Genomic DNA, 10,919 nt, shown 5'->3' on the forward strand with positions numbered 1-10,919 from the left:
ATCTCTAACTCTGTGTGCTGAAGGACCACTTTTCCCTTCAATCTGCCTGGACTGATACTAGCATACAAATTGTGCTACATATGACTGACCGTGTGAGTTTGACAACACCTGAACTGCTCTTTGCCCTGTTCAACAAGGCAAGTCTACTGAACATGTGCTTGGATGTCATGGTAATATTAAAACACTGTAGAACTTTCTAAATGCTTATTTCTCAATTTTAACATTTATCACATTGGAAACAATTTGTAGATTGGCACCGAAGTATGGACTGCACTTCGAGTAGCTCCAACCTAGACTGTCGAATCAAGAACGTCGTCCTGGAGGAAATGATTTTTGCTTAGTGTTCTGTGATGAATCTATGATCACTATGACCATCATAGATCACCGTAATCTATATTAAAGAGCAAATAGGCGAAATCGAGATGGGAAGGAGAATTCCAGGTAAAGAGAATCCAGGAGAAGAGGAGTGTGGCTGGAACACGCAGGTGAGTGGAAGATTAGTCAAGATGAGTTTGAAGGGAAATGCCAGGCCAGGCCTATGTTATCTTTGTGTTTTCTCCATGAAAAAGGACAGGTTTTGGAAGGTTTTAAACAGTGTGATTTTATCAGATTCGAGGTGCTAAGATCACTTTGCTGCAGTATGGACAATACACTAGAAGGTGTGTCAGTCTGTTTAGGCAGTTATAATAAAATACCACAGACTGTATGGCTTATAAACAACAGACATTTATTTCTTACAGTTCTGGAGGCTGTGAAGTCCAAGATCAAGGCACTGGCAAATTCGGTGTCCGATGAGGGCTGGCTTTATGGTTCACAGATGTGGCCTTCTCGCTGCAACCTCAGGGCTCTCTTTGGGGCCTCTTTTATAAGGGCACTAATCCCAATCATGAGGGTGCCACTCTCATGACCTCGTCACCTCCCAAAGGCCCCACCTCCTAATACTATCACCTTAAGGGTTAGAATTTCAACATATGAATTTTTGTGGGACACAAATATTCAGACCATAGCAGGAGAATAAAAGTGAAAGTAGGGAAACCAACGAGTAGACTATTGCAGTAGTCCAGGTAACTTGAGCCAAAGGGACAGTGGATGTGTAAGAAGTGGGAGATTGAGGTTGGGTGCAGTGGCTCATGCCTGTAATCCCAGCACTTTGGGATGTGAAGGCGGGTGGGTTGCTTGAGCCCAGGAGTTAGAGACCAGCCTGGGCAACATGGAGAAACCCTGTGTCTACAACAAATACAAAAATTAGCCTGGCGTGATAGTGCCTCCCTGTGGTCCCAGATAGTTGGGAGGCTGGGGTGGGAGGATTGCTGGAGCCCAGGAAGTCAAGGCTGCAATGGGCCGAGGTCGCAGCACAGGAAGTGGGAGATTGAGACTGAGGATGTAGGGTAAGATTTCTGGTGGAGTGGATACAGGGTTGAAGAAGTGGGAAAGATCAAAGAGGACTCTTCTGGTAGCTAATCATCCCAATATTCCACGCTAATGCAGACAAGGAATATTGCTCCCTTTCTGTTCAGGACCAAAGGAGTCCCTTTACTCCTAAGGAAGTTTCCTGGCAGGGAATGGAATTCCATTTCCCAAGTCCTTCAGAGGCTCTGCCAATACTTGTAGATGTGCTTCACAACTGCCATTCTTTCTCCAATTAACGTTCCATTTATGGAACTAAGTGACTTCCCCTTTGAATATACATTCTCCTCTATAGTGTTTCCTCAGTTTTTTTCTTTGAAACCTTATTCTAGAAAATATTAATAGGCACTCAATGAAAAAGGAGTCTCATCAAAGAACATATTCAGGAAATACTGAGCTAAACAAGAGTCACACTGCTTTTTCTTTCAGTACATGACTTTTCAGAGCACTTAATATGTGAATGTGCATCTTCAGTTTCTGAGAGGGGAGAAACAAAATACAGCGTTTCCAAAACTTACTTAGTTATGGGTTCCTTTTTGCCAAGATCATCTACCAGGCTAGCATTCTATGAAACCTTCTTTGGGAAAGGATGGTGCCTGGTGACTAGAGCAGTCCTTTGTTCAGCACTGGAAGCTTGGTTCTGCTTCACATATTGAGTTCACTGGTTTATGACAGGACAATCTAGTTCCATTCCCTAAGGCACTTTTACTGAAAGGCTGAGTCAGTTTTTTGCAATCAGCAACGACACTCCCTATACCTGACTGAGCTTGCAATTCTAGCTCTGTGATGAGAATCGCTGTTCTAGCTCTAAGTGTTGGCCTGGGGGCAGCATCCTATGTCTGTCTGGGGGCAATGTGCCACACTCAGGCAATACATGGGAAAGGAGGACTGGAGTACTGCCTTGATGGACTTGAGTGACGTTGGTGTAACAGCCGTCCATTTTCCATTTTAGCTGACTGGGAAACAGCAGCAGTTATAAATAACAGCTATGTCTGCAGAGGCTGACCTTTTCTTCATCCTCCCTTCTCTCTGGCTTTTGAGGGTAACCAGGGGAGCAGCAAAGACCAGCGTTTTCTTTACCCGGTAAATGGGTGTCATCATCAGCAGGTGTTACAGATCCGTGCCTCTCTGACTTGAAGGTGCACGGGAATTCCCTGGGGATCATGGTAAATGCAGATTTCTGGGCCTTACTTCTAGAAATCCTTATTTGGCAGATCTGGAATGAGACATTGTCATCTGTAGTTATTTTTATCTTTATGCCTTTACTCCTATATACTTGAGTTCATTTCCTAAAAATAAGAACTATTTTCTTACATAATCACAGTACAATGATCAAAATTGGTAAATGAACCTTGTTATGACAGTGTTATCTAAATCTACAGATCTTATTCTAATCTCTCTAATTGTCCCAATCATTTACTTTCTAGCAAACCCTCCCTGAAAAAAAAAGCTCTGACTCAGGCCGAAGGGACCAGATGTTCCATGTTATTAAATTAGCCCAGGCCTAAGACAGTAGGAAGCAATGGAATATGGTAGAAATGGTAGCTAACTTGGGTGAATCCCCTGCCTAAAGACATTTACTCTGAAATTTCTTAAACACAATACCAGCCTATGTTGTGGTCTCGCATGCACCCCACCTTCAGCTTGTCTGCGCCTTGCCCATACCTGCTACTATATCTTTGCAGTTTTTTTTTTTTTTTTTTTTTTGAGATGGAGTCTCGCTCTGTACCCAGGCTGGAGTGCAGTGGCCAGATCTCAGCTCACTACAAGCTCCGCCTCCCGGGTTTACGCCAGTCTCCTGCCTCAGCCTCCCGAGTAGCTGGGACTACAGGCGCCCACTACCTCGCCCGGCTAGTTTTTTGTATTTTTTAGTAGAGATGGGGTTTCACCGTGTTAGCCAGGATGGTCTCGATCTCCTGACCTCGTGATCCACCCGCCTTAGCCTCCCAAAGTGCTGGGATTACAGGCTTGAACCACCGTGCCTGGCCTATATCTTTGCAGTTTGAGGCTTCCCGAGCTACGTGATTTCCCTGTCCACAACTCTCTCACTCCCCTAACAGAATATCGCCCTGTGCCAGGCATCACAACCATTATGCCTACGAGTCAGTTATTATGCCCATGAGGCAATCTTTGATCCATTCAGACAAATGGATAAATGCTAGTTAGAAATGCCAGGTGGGCTTGTGAGTTTTTAAGCTTGTTAAACACAGGACACTGGAATGCGGTTGAAGTGGTTTGTGTCAAGAAACACTCCGTTAAAACTAAGGAGGTGGTTCTGGTAGCTGGTGGGAATCAGGTATCATCCCAGTCATTCCACGTTTCTGAGGAAAACAGCAGCCAATAGCAACACAATAAAATTTTGATTAGATGCAACTAGAAGAAATTGCCTTCCTTCAGAAAGGTATTCTCTTCCCTTGTGTTTTGAGGAAGTTGGTTATGCAGAAGACAAAAGTTTGACTTTTCTGCTTACTGGAACCTGGACCATTAAAGCCACGTTGCTAGCACTCCCATTGATTTGGTGATTTAACTCCGAGACAGTAACCTTATTTTTAATTTCTTGGAGGGCATCTCCCCCATGGCTTCCAAGTAACAGCTAAGGTTCCCAATTAATCAAAATAAAACTTCCTTGTCACCTTTGCTCCCTTTACCTGATATCATCTTAACACCAAGCAATGGTTCTGGAAAACAAAAGACATTTTGGTATTAATTGTGCGTGTGGCAGTGGAGGGTGGCTTCTAGAATGTATGCACATTTAGGAAAATGGTTTGATTATTTAAAACTGTGTTCCTTCTATGTGATGATTCCCAGGCATCGAATCAATGCCAGGGCACTAATTGTATTAGAACTTTATTGAAGAGACATCTAGTGGGGCTGAGTCAGAAAATTGTCACTGAATTCTGCATCACCGAGGCTGGAGGATTGAGTGCCAATAGGGACCTCTAGTGTTCTGCAAAGGTTCAGACTTGATAATGCGAAGATTCTTTACACGCCTTTTCCTATTTTCCATGTGTCAAACCGGAGTATGCTTTTGTTCAAAACTTGCCATTTTCTCTACGAAGTATAGAGGCATAGCCTATTCATAATTTCTGTCTAGGTATTTTTAAGTCGGTGAATTTAAATAAAGACAATGTTTTCTGTGGAGCACCAGGATACACTGTTTCCATAGGCCTGTAATACCAGATCTTATTTACTGTGCTTTCTGCAGATTGGCACCAGGCTCAGCACTGCACATAAGTTGCTTCTCTTTTTTTTTTTTTTTTTTTTTGAAATGGAGTTTCGCTCTTGTTGCCCAGGCTGGAGTGTAATGATGCAATGTTGTCTCACTGCGATCTCTGCCTCCCGGGTTCAAGTGATTCTCTTGCCTCAACCTCCCTAATAGCTGGCATTACAGGTGAATGCCACCACGCCCAACTAATTTTTGTATTTTCAGTAGAGACAAGATTTCGCCACGTTGGCCAGGCTGGTCTTGAACTCCTGACCTCAGGTGATCCACCCGACTCAGCCTTCCAGAGTGCTGAGATTACAGGCATGAGCCACCGCACCCGGCCAGGTTGCTTCTTTTAACCATTATTAATTGTACTATTATTTTTCATTTTTCCAGTGAAGACACTGAGACAAATGAAGGTGAAGTTACCAAGTGTAGGTAATTCTTAATTGGTAGGGCCCGCCCTTGGTCTCATATCTCCCTTAATTCCAAAGCCTGTTTTCTGACCTGGCAAACTTTTAGCATAAATCTGAAGGGTAGACTAAAAGGTCACCCTTCTCCCTTCCCTGCTTCTCTCCCTTTTTTTCCTCCTTCTCTTTCTTCTTTCCTCCCTCCTTTTCCTTCTAGTTTGCTCCTAAAGGGAAACTTTTTCTTCCTTCCTGTCTTTTCTTTCTTCTCCCAAACTAGCAAATTTATCCATTTTCCATCAGAAGCTTGGTGACATTTTTAGAGGGAGAAGATTTTTTTTTGTTTTTTTGCCAGGGTTACACTCAGAATGGCATTTTGACAACTGTCAGGAATTGGCATGTTTTGTCTTGACATTGCTAAATAATCTCCCACATGAAATCAAAGCAGATATTTCATATGTCACTGCTGGGTAATAGCTTTTCTTGGGTTATATCCAATCCAGGGAATTGACATTGTTTTATTTCCCTGATGAAAACTGTTATTTGGCGCTTTCTAGCTCTTAAATTATTCTATCTTAGAATTTCTATCTGAGCCGAAGAGGTAAATCTGTTTTAAAGAGCAGGTACTTTTTGCTAAAACAGAGGCATTGAGGTGAAGTGAATCATTCATTAGAAGTTGAACATTTGGAAGTCTTTAAACTTAATACAGTGCCTGGAATCTCACAGCTTCCTCAATCGTGATTTTTTTTTTTTTTTTTTTTTTTTTTTGCTTTGTTTTGTTTCAGTTTTGAATGAAACCTAGGAGGAAGCTTTTTAGGCCTTTTGTTCAAAAACATACGATTAGGGCCGGGTGCAGTGGCTCACACCTGTAATCCTAGCACTTTGGGAGGCCAAAGTGGGTGGATCACAAGGTCAAGAGCTTGAGACCAGCCTGGCCAACATGATGAAACCCCGTTTCTACTAAAAACACAAAAATTAGCTGGGTGTGGTGATGTGTGCCTGTAATACCACTTACTCGGGAGGCTGAGGCAGGAGAATCACTTGAACCCAGGAGGCGGAGATTGCAGTGAGCTGAGATCGTGCCACTGCACTCAGCCTGGGTAACAGAGCGAGACTCTGTCTAAACAAAACAAAACCAAACAAACAAACAACAACAACAACAACAAACATACGATTAGGCCATATATGCGGAGGTTATGATTTGGGTGGTTGAGGTGACACTCCACACAGATCTTGATCTTACGGCATAAGCAACTCTTCTGTCTGCCTAGCAACTTTCTGTTGGAAATCCCAGCCTCTTGTGTCTGTGGAGTGGTCACACACATGGCCATTTTCCCAGACAACTGAGCATTTGAGCCAGATTGGACAATCATGCCTCATCCTCCCCAGTATAGTGATGTGTCCTGTAGTGGGCATCTAACCCAAGTAGAGGCACTCAGTGTCATTTCAGAGTCATTGATACGGGGCTGCACTGAAAGAGTCATTCTGAAGATTGCAGAATCAAAGAACCATTTTAACATGAAGCTGCAGAGATAATTTGCGCTGCCCAGTGTAGAAACTTTGTTTAGGGAGGAGGGAAGCAGAGCCTGAAGATGAAGGTAGAGCAAGTGTATCTTAAGGACATCAAATGATGTCCTGGATCCAGCCATACCTGAATTAGAAACCAACTTTTCAACTTTTCAGTTGTAAGAGCCAGGACATTCCCATTTGTGTTAAATTAGTTTGAGTTGAGTTTTTGTCACTTGAAATTGGAAGTGTCCTGACGAATACAACAACATATGTAGAAATTTCTGGTTGAACAAACAGGAAGTGAAGAAATAGGATTCATTCACCCTTGATATTGATCCTCTTCCAGGGAGGATCTCATGAAGGCCAGTAAATTGTCTCCTGGTATCAACTGTGCATGAATCAAGAATTCTTTTTGTTCCTGCTTTTCCGCCAATGTGAAATCCATATGAAGTAACTGAAAGTTGCCTAGTCAGTCTTTTGATTCTTCTCCATCACCTGCTGCAGGTCACTTCCATATAACTAAGGACAGAGTTGTTCTGATCACAACTTTTAATAAGAGTTAGTACTTTGGGAGGCTGAGGTGGGCAGATTACCTCAGATTACCCAATCTGAGGTAATCTGATTGGGATTGGGAGTTCAAGCCCAGCCTGGGCAACATGGTGAGACCCTGTCTCTGCAAAAAATAGAAAAACTAGCTGGGTGTGGTGGCGCATTCCTGTAAACTCAGCTACTTGGGAGGCTGAGATGGGAGGGTGGCTTGAGCATGGAAGGTCGAGGCTGCAGTGAGGTGTAATTGTGCCATTGCACTTCAGCCTGGGTGACAGAGTGAGACCCTGTCTCAATAAATAAATAAATACATACATAAATAAACAAACAAACAAATTTTAGTGATATTTAGTTCTTTGAAATTGAATTGTACTGCACTGGTTCCCATACTATTTACCACCAAGAACAAGAACAACTTTTATTTTTTTCTATGTGAAAGATTTTCTTTACAAAAACATCACAGTTGCTAAATAATAAAGACTTTATTTATATTTGTATGTAATATAATATTTACGTATTATTTGTTTTTGCCATAGGAAGTAAATAAACACATATAAAGGAACTGCTTAACATTTGCTAAAAACAGCTTTCTACACAGAACTGATATAATCCCTGCTATGAACAGCAATCTTTAGAATAATGTTATAGTTTCTGTTAGGATTTTTGCAATATTGTATATATTGTAAATATAAATATATTGTAAATATTGCACATGAAATAGATATGTATATAGACAACTCTCTCTTTGGAGACCCTAAACTGGGCACATCTGACCGATTAAACACTGCTATTATGTTAAGTACTAAGAAGATAAAATGACATAGACCCTGTGGTAATGGAATTTATAATTCAGTTCATAGGGGAAAAAATAACCCTTTTCCCTCTACCCTTTTAGGTTCACTGGAGCACTGCAAATTAGACTGAAAAAAGACAGATTATCGGGAGAAAAAAATACAAAGAAGCTAATAGGCCGAAGAGCTTATATACCATTTTAAACAAAGAATGATAAACTGTGGAGACTTGACAGGAAAGAAAAAAGGGTTTGAGGCTTTCCAGAGCAGTCCACTATGGGAAGGTAAGTATATGGGGAGCTCTCGTGGAGGCCAGGGGCTGTCTTGGCAAGGTGTGTGTGTTCAGGTCCATCTCAGCGGTAACTTTCTGTCTTCTTCATGGCCTTAACAATTCCCTTGGAGAGGCAATTTATGGCAGTCCTCATTTCCCGGGAATTTCTGATTTTAGTCAGATTTTTTACGAAAGAGAAGCTCTTGGAAGACTTCTTTCTGCATCTGTCGGATCTCAAAATAGTCCCATGCCAAAGTGGCATATTTTGGGGTGGCATATTTACCAATCCCCTTCAGGTTTCATTCCTCCCTTCACCAGAAATTTACCCACTGCTTATCAGCCAAAATTCATTGAGATACAAAGTTGACTGACACGTGGCTTCTGCTCTCAAGGAACTTACAACTTGATCCACAAGGCACTTGCATTTCTGAAAGTAATGCAATTCTCAGGCTGTTATAACTAAATGCTGTAATAAGGTAGTATGTATCTTATGCATTAGAATAATTAGGTTTCCATGGGAACACTGCTATAGCCCCTGGTCAGCCTCCTGTGCTCAGTTCCTCCTGACTCCTGTGACAATAGAGGTAAAGGTGACACAGTATATTCACAGAGTGATCACCATTACTCAGCAGCAACAGGACTAGCATGTGTTATGGACCTGTGGGGAAGGAACTGAGATATGGCAAGAACCAGAATGTTACATACAGGAGGCATGGTTTGTCACAGGCTGTTTTTTAAATGATACAAATTAGTTATGCTGGATTTTCAGGGTGATACGGTTGGCATTAGATGAGGCTGGGTAGGGCTCCACTCGGAACTTGTTACTGGAAAGGGGTCCTGATCCAGACCCCAAGAGAGGGTTCTTGGATCTTGTGCAAGAAAGAAGTCAGGGTGAGTCCATAGAGTAAAATGAAAGCAAGTTTATTAGGAAAGTAAAGGAATAAAAGAATGGCTACTCCACAGGCAGAGCAGCCAGGCTGGTTGCCCATTTTTAAGGTTATTTCTTGATCATATACTAAATAAAGGTTGGAGTATTCATGCCTCCTCCTTTTACCCACATAGGGTAACTTTCTGTCGTTGCCATGGCATTTGTAAGGTGTCATGGTGCTGGTGGGAGTGTAGCAGTGAGGTTGACCAGAGATCACTCTCCTTACCTTCTTGGTTTTGGTGGGTTTTAACTGGCTTCTTTACTGCAATCTGTTTTATCAACAAGGTTTTTATACCTGTATCTTGTGCCAACCTCCTGTCTCATTCTGTGACTTAGAATGCCTTAATCTCTTGGGAATGCTGCCCATCAGGTCTCAGCCTCATTTTACCCAGCCCCTATTCAAGATGGAGTTGCTCTGGTTTGAACACCTCTGACAAACTCACCATAACCTTGTAGGACTTGTTAAAATAACTTAATAAGATGTCATTAGGCTGGGATGATTCTATCGCCCTGCATTCCTATGTAAAGAAATTGAAACTTCAGCTCAGTCCATCACAAGCCAACTGAGTATTATATTACCAGGGACTTTCTGCTGAGATAATCCAAATAAGGCAATATCTGATCTGAACCAACTAAATATTTTCTTTGCCTCACTTTTGCATTCAGCCTATAATAGCTTTTCTCCTGCACTTCTTTGACAGGGCCTTGACCACTTCTGGTTTGGAGCTACCCTGTGTGTGAATTGCTGTCTCCTCAAATAAACTCTTAATATTTTAATATGCCTGTTTGTTTTTTAACAGATCTCACTCTGCACAATTAAACACCAATACCACCAACCTGAGTAGGCCTTCCAGGAAATACTGGGAAAATTAAAAAGCCACACCCACTGAACCATTCTATGGTCACTCAGCATTTGAAGCAAATTATAAAGGTGAAAAAGCTCGATAAGTGGGTGCTTCATGAGCTGACCGAGAGTAAAAAAAAAATTGTCGTTTTGAAGTGTCATCTTCTCTTACTCTATGCAACAACGATGAACCACTTCTTGATTGGATTGTGATGTGCAAGGAAAAGTGGATTTTATGTAACAACTGGTGATGACCAGCTCAGTGGTTGGATCAAGAAGAAGCTCCAAAGCACTTCCCAAAGCCAAACTTGCATCAAAAAAAGGTTATGGTCACTGCTTGGTGGTCTGCTGCCAGTCTGATCCACTACAGCTTTCTGAATCCCTGGGAAACCATTACGGCTGAGAAGTATGCTCAGCAAACCAATGAGATGCACGGAAAACTGCAGTGCCTGCAGCCGGCATTGGTCAACAGGAAGGGCCCAATTCTTCTCCACTGCGATGTCCGACTGCACATCACAACCAACACTTCACAAGTTGAACAAATTGGGCTACGAAGTCTTGCCTCATCTCCCATATTCACCTGACCTCTTGCCAGCCGACTACCACTTCTTCAAGCATCTCGACAACTTTTTGCAGGGAAAATGCTTCCACAACCAGCAGGATGCAGAAAATGCTTTCCGAAAGTTTGTCGAATCCCGAAGCATGGATTTTTATGCTACAGGAGTAAACTTATTTCTCATTGGCAAAAATGTATTGATTGTAAAGTTTTCTTTTTTGATTAAAGATGTGTTTGAGCCTAGTTATAATGATTTAAAGTTCACGGTCCAAAGCTGCAAGTACTTTTTGCACCAGCGAGATGTGCGTATGAGAGGCTTATTTCACCCAGCCTCTTTTCCAGTCATCTGTAGAATTATTTCAAGCACAGGAGGGACCCTACTTCATATTGGGGAGGATTAAGGAAGACTTCCTGGAGGATTGTCTCAGAGCTTGCTGCAGGTGCATATTGAAAAG

General features: G+C 42.2%; 1 long non-coding RNA gene across 1 annotated transcript; it reads left to right on the forward strand.

The window, feature by feature from the left end:
* Positions 1–262: 262 nt before the first annotated feature.
* LOC119623870 (uncharacterized) lies at positions 263–10,632 on the forward strand. Its single transcript, XR_005239936.2, has 3 exons — positions 263–485; positions 7,970–8,149; positions 9,865–10,632. It is a non-coding gene; the product is annotated as an uncharacterized lncRNA (long non-coding RNA).
* The last annotated feature ends 287 nt before the right edge of the window (positions 10,633–10,919 follow it).

This window comes from Chlorocebus sabaeus, chromosome 11 (assembly GCF_047675955.1).
Source record: "Chlorocebus sabaeus isolate Y175 chromosome 11, mChlSab1.0.hap1, whole genome shotgun sequence".
NCBI classification, from domain to species: Eukaryota; Metazoa; Chordata; class Mammalia; order Primates; family Cercopithecidae; genus Chlorocebus; species Chlorocebus sabaeus.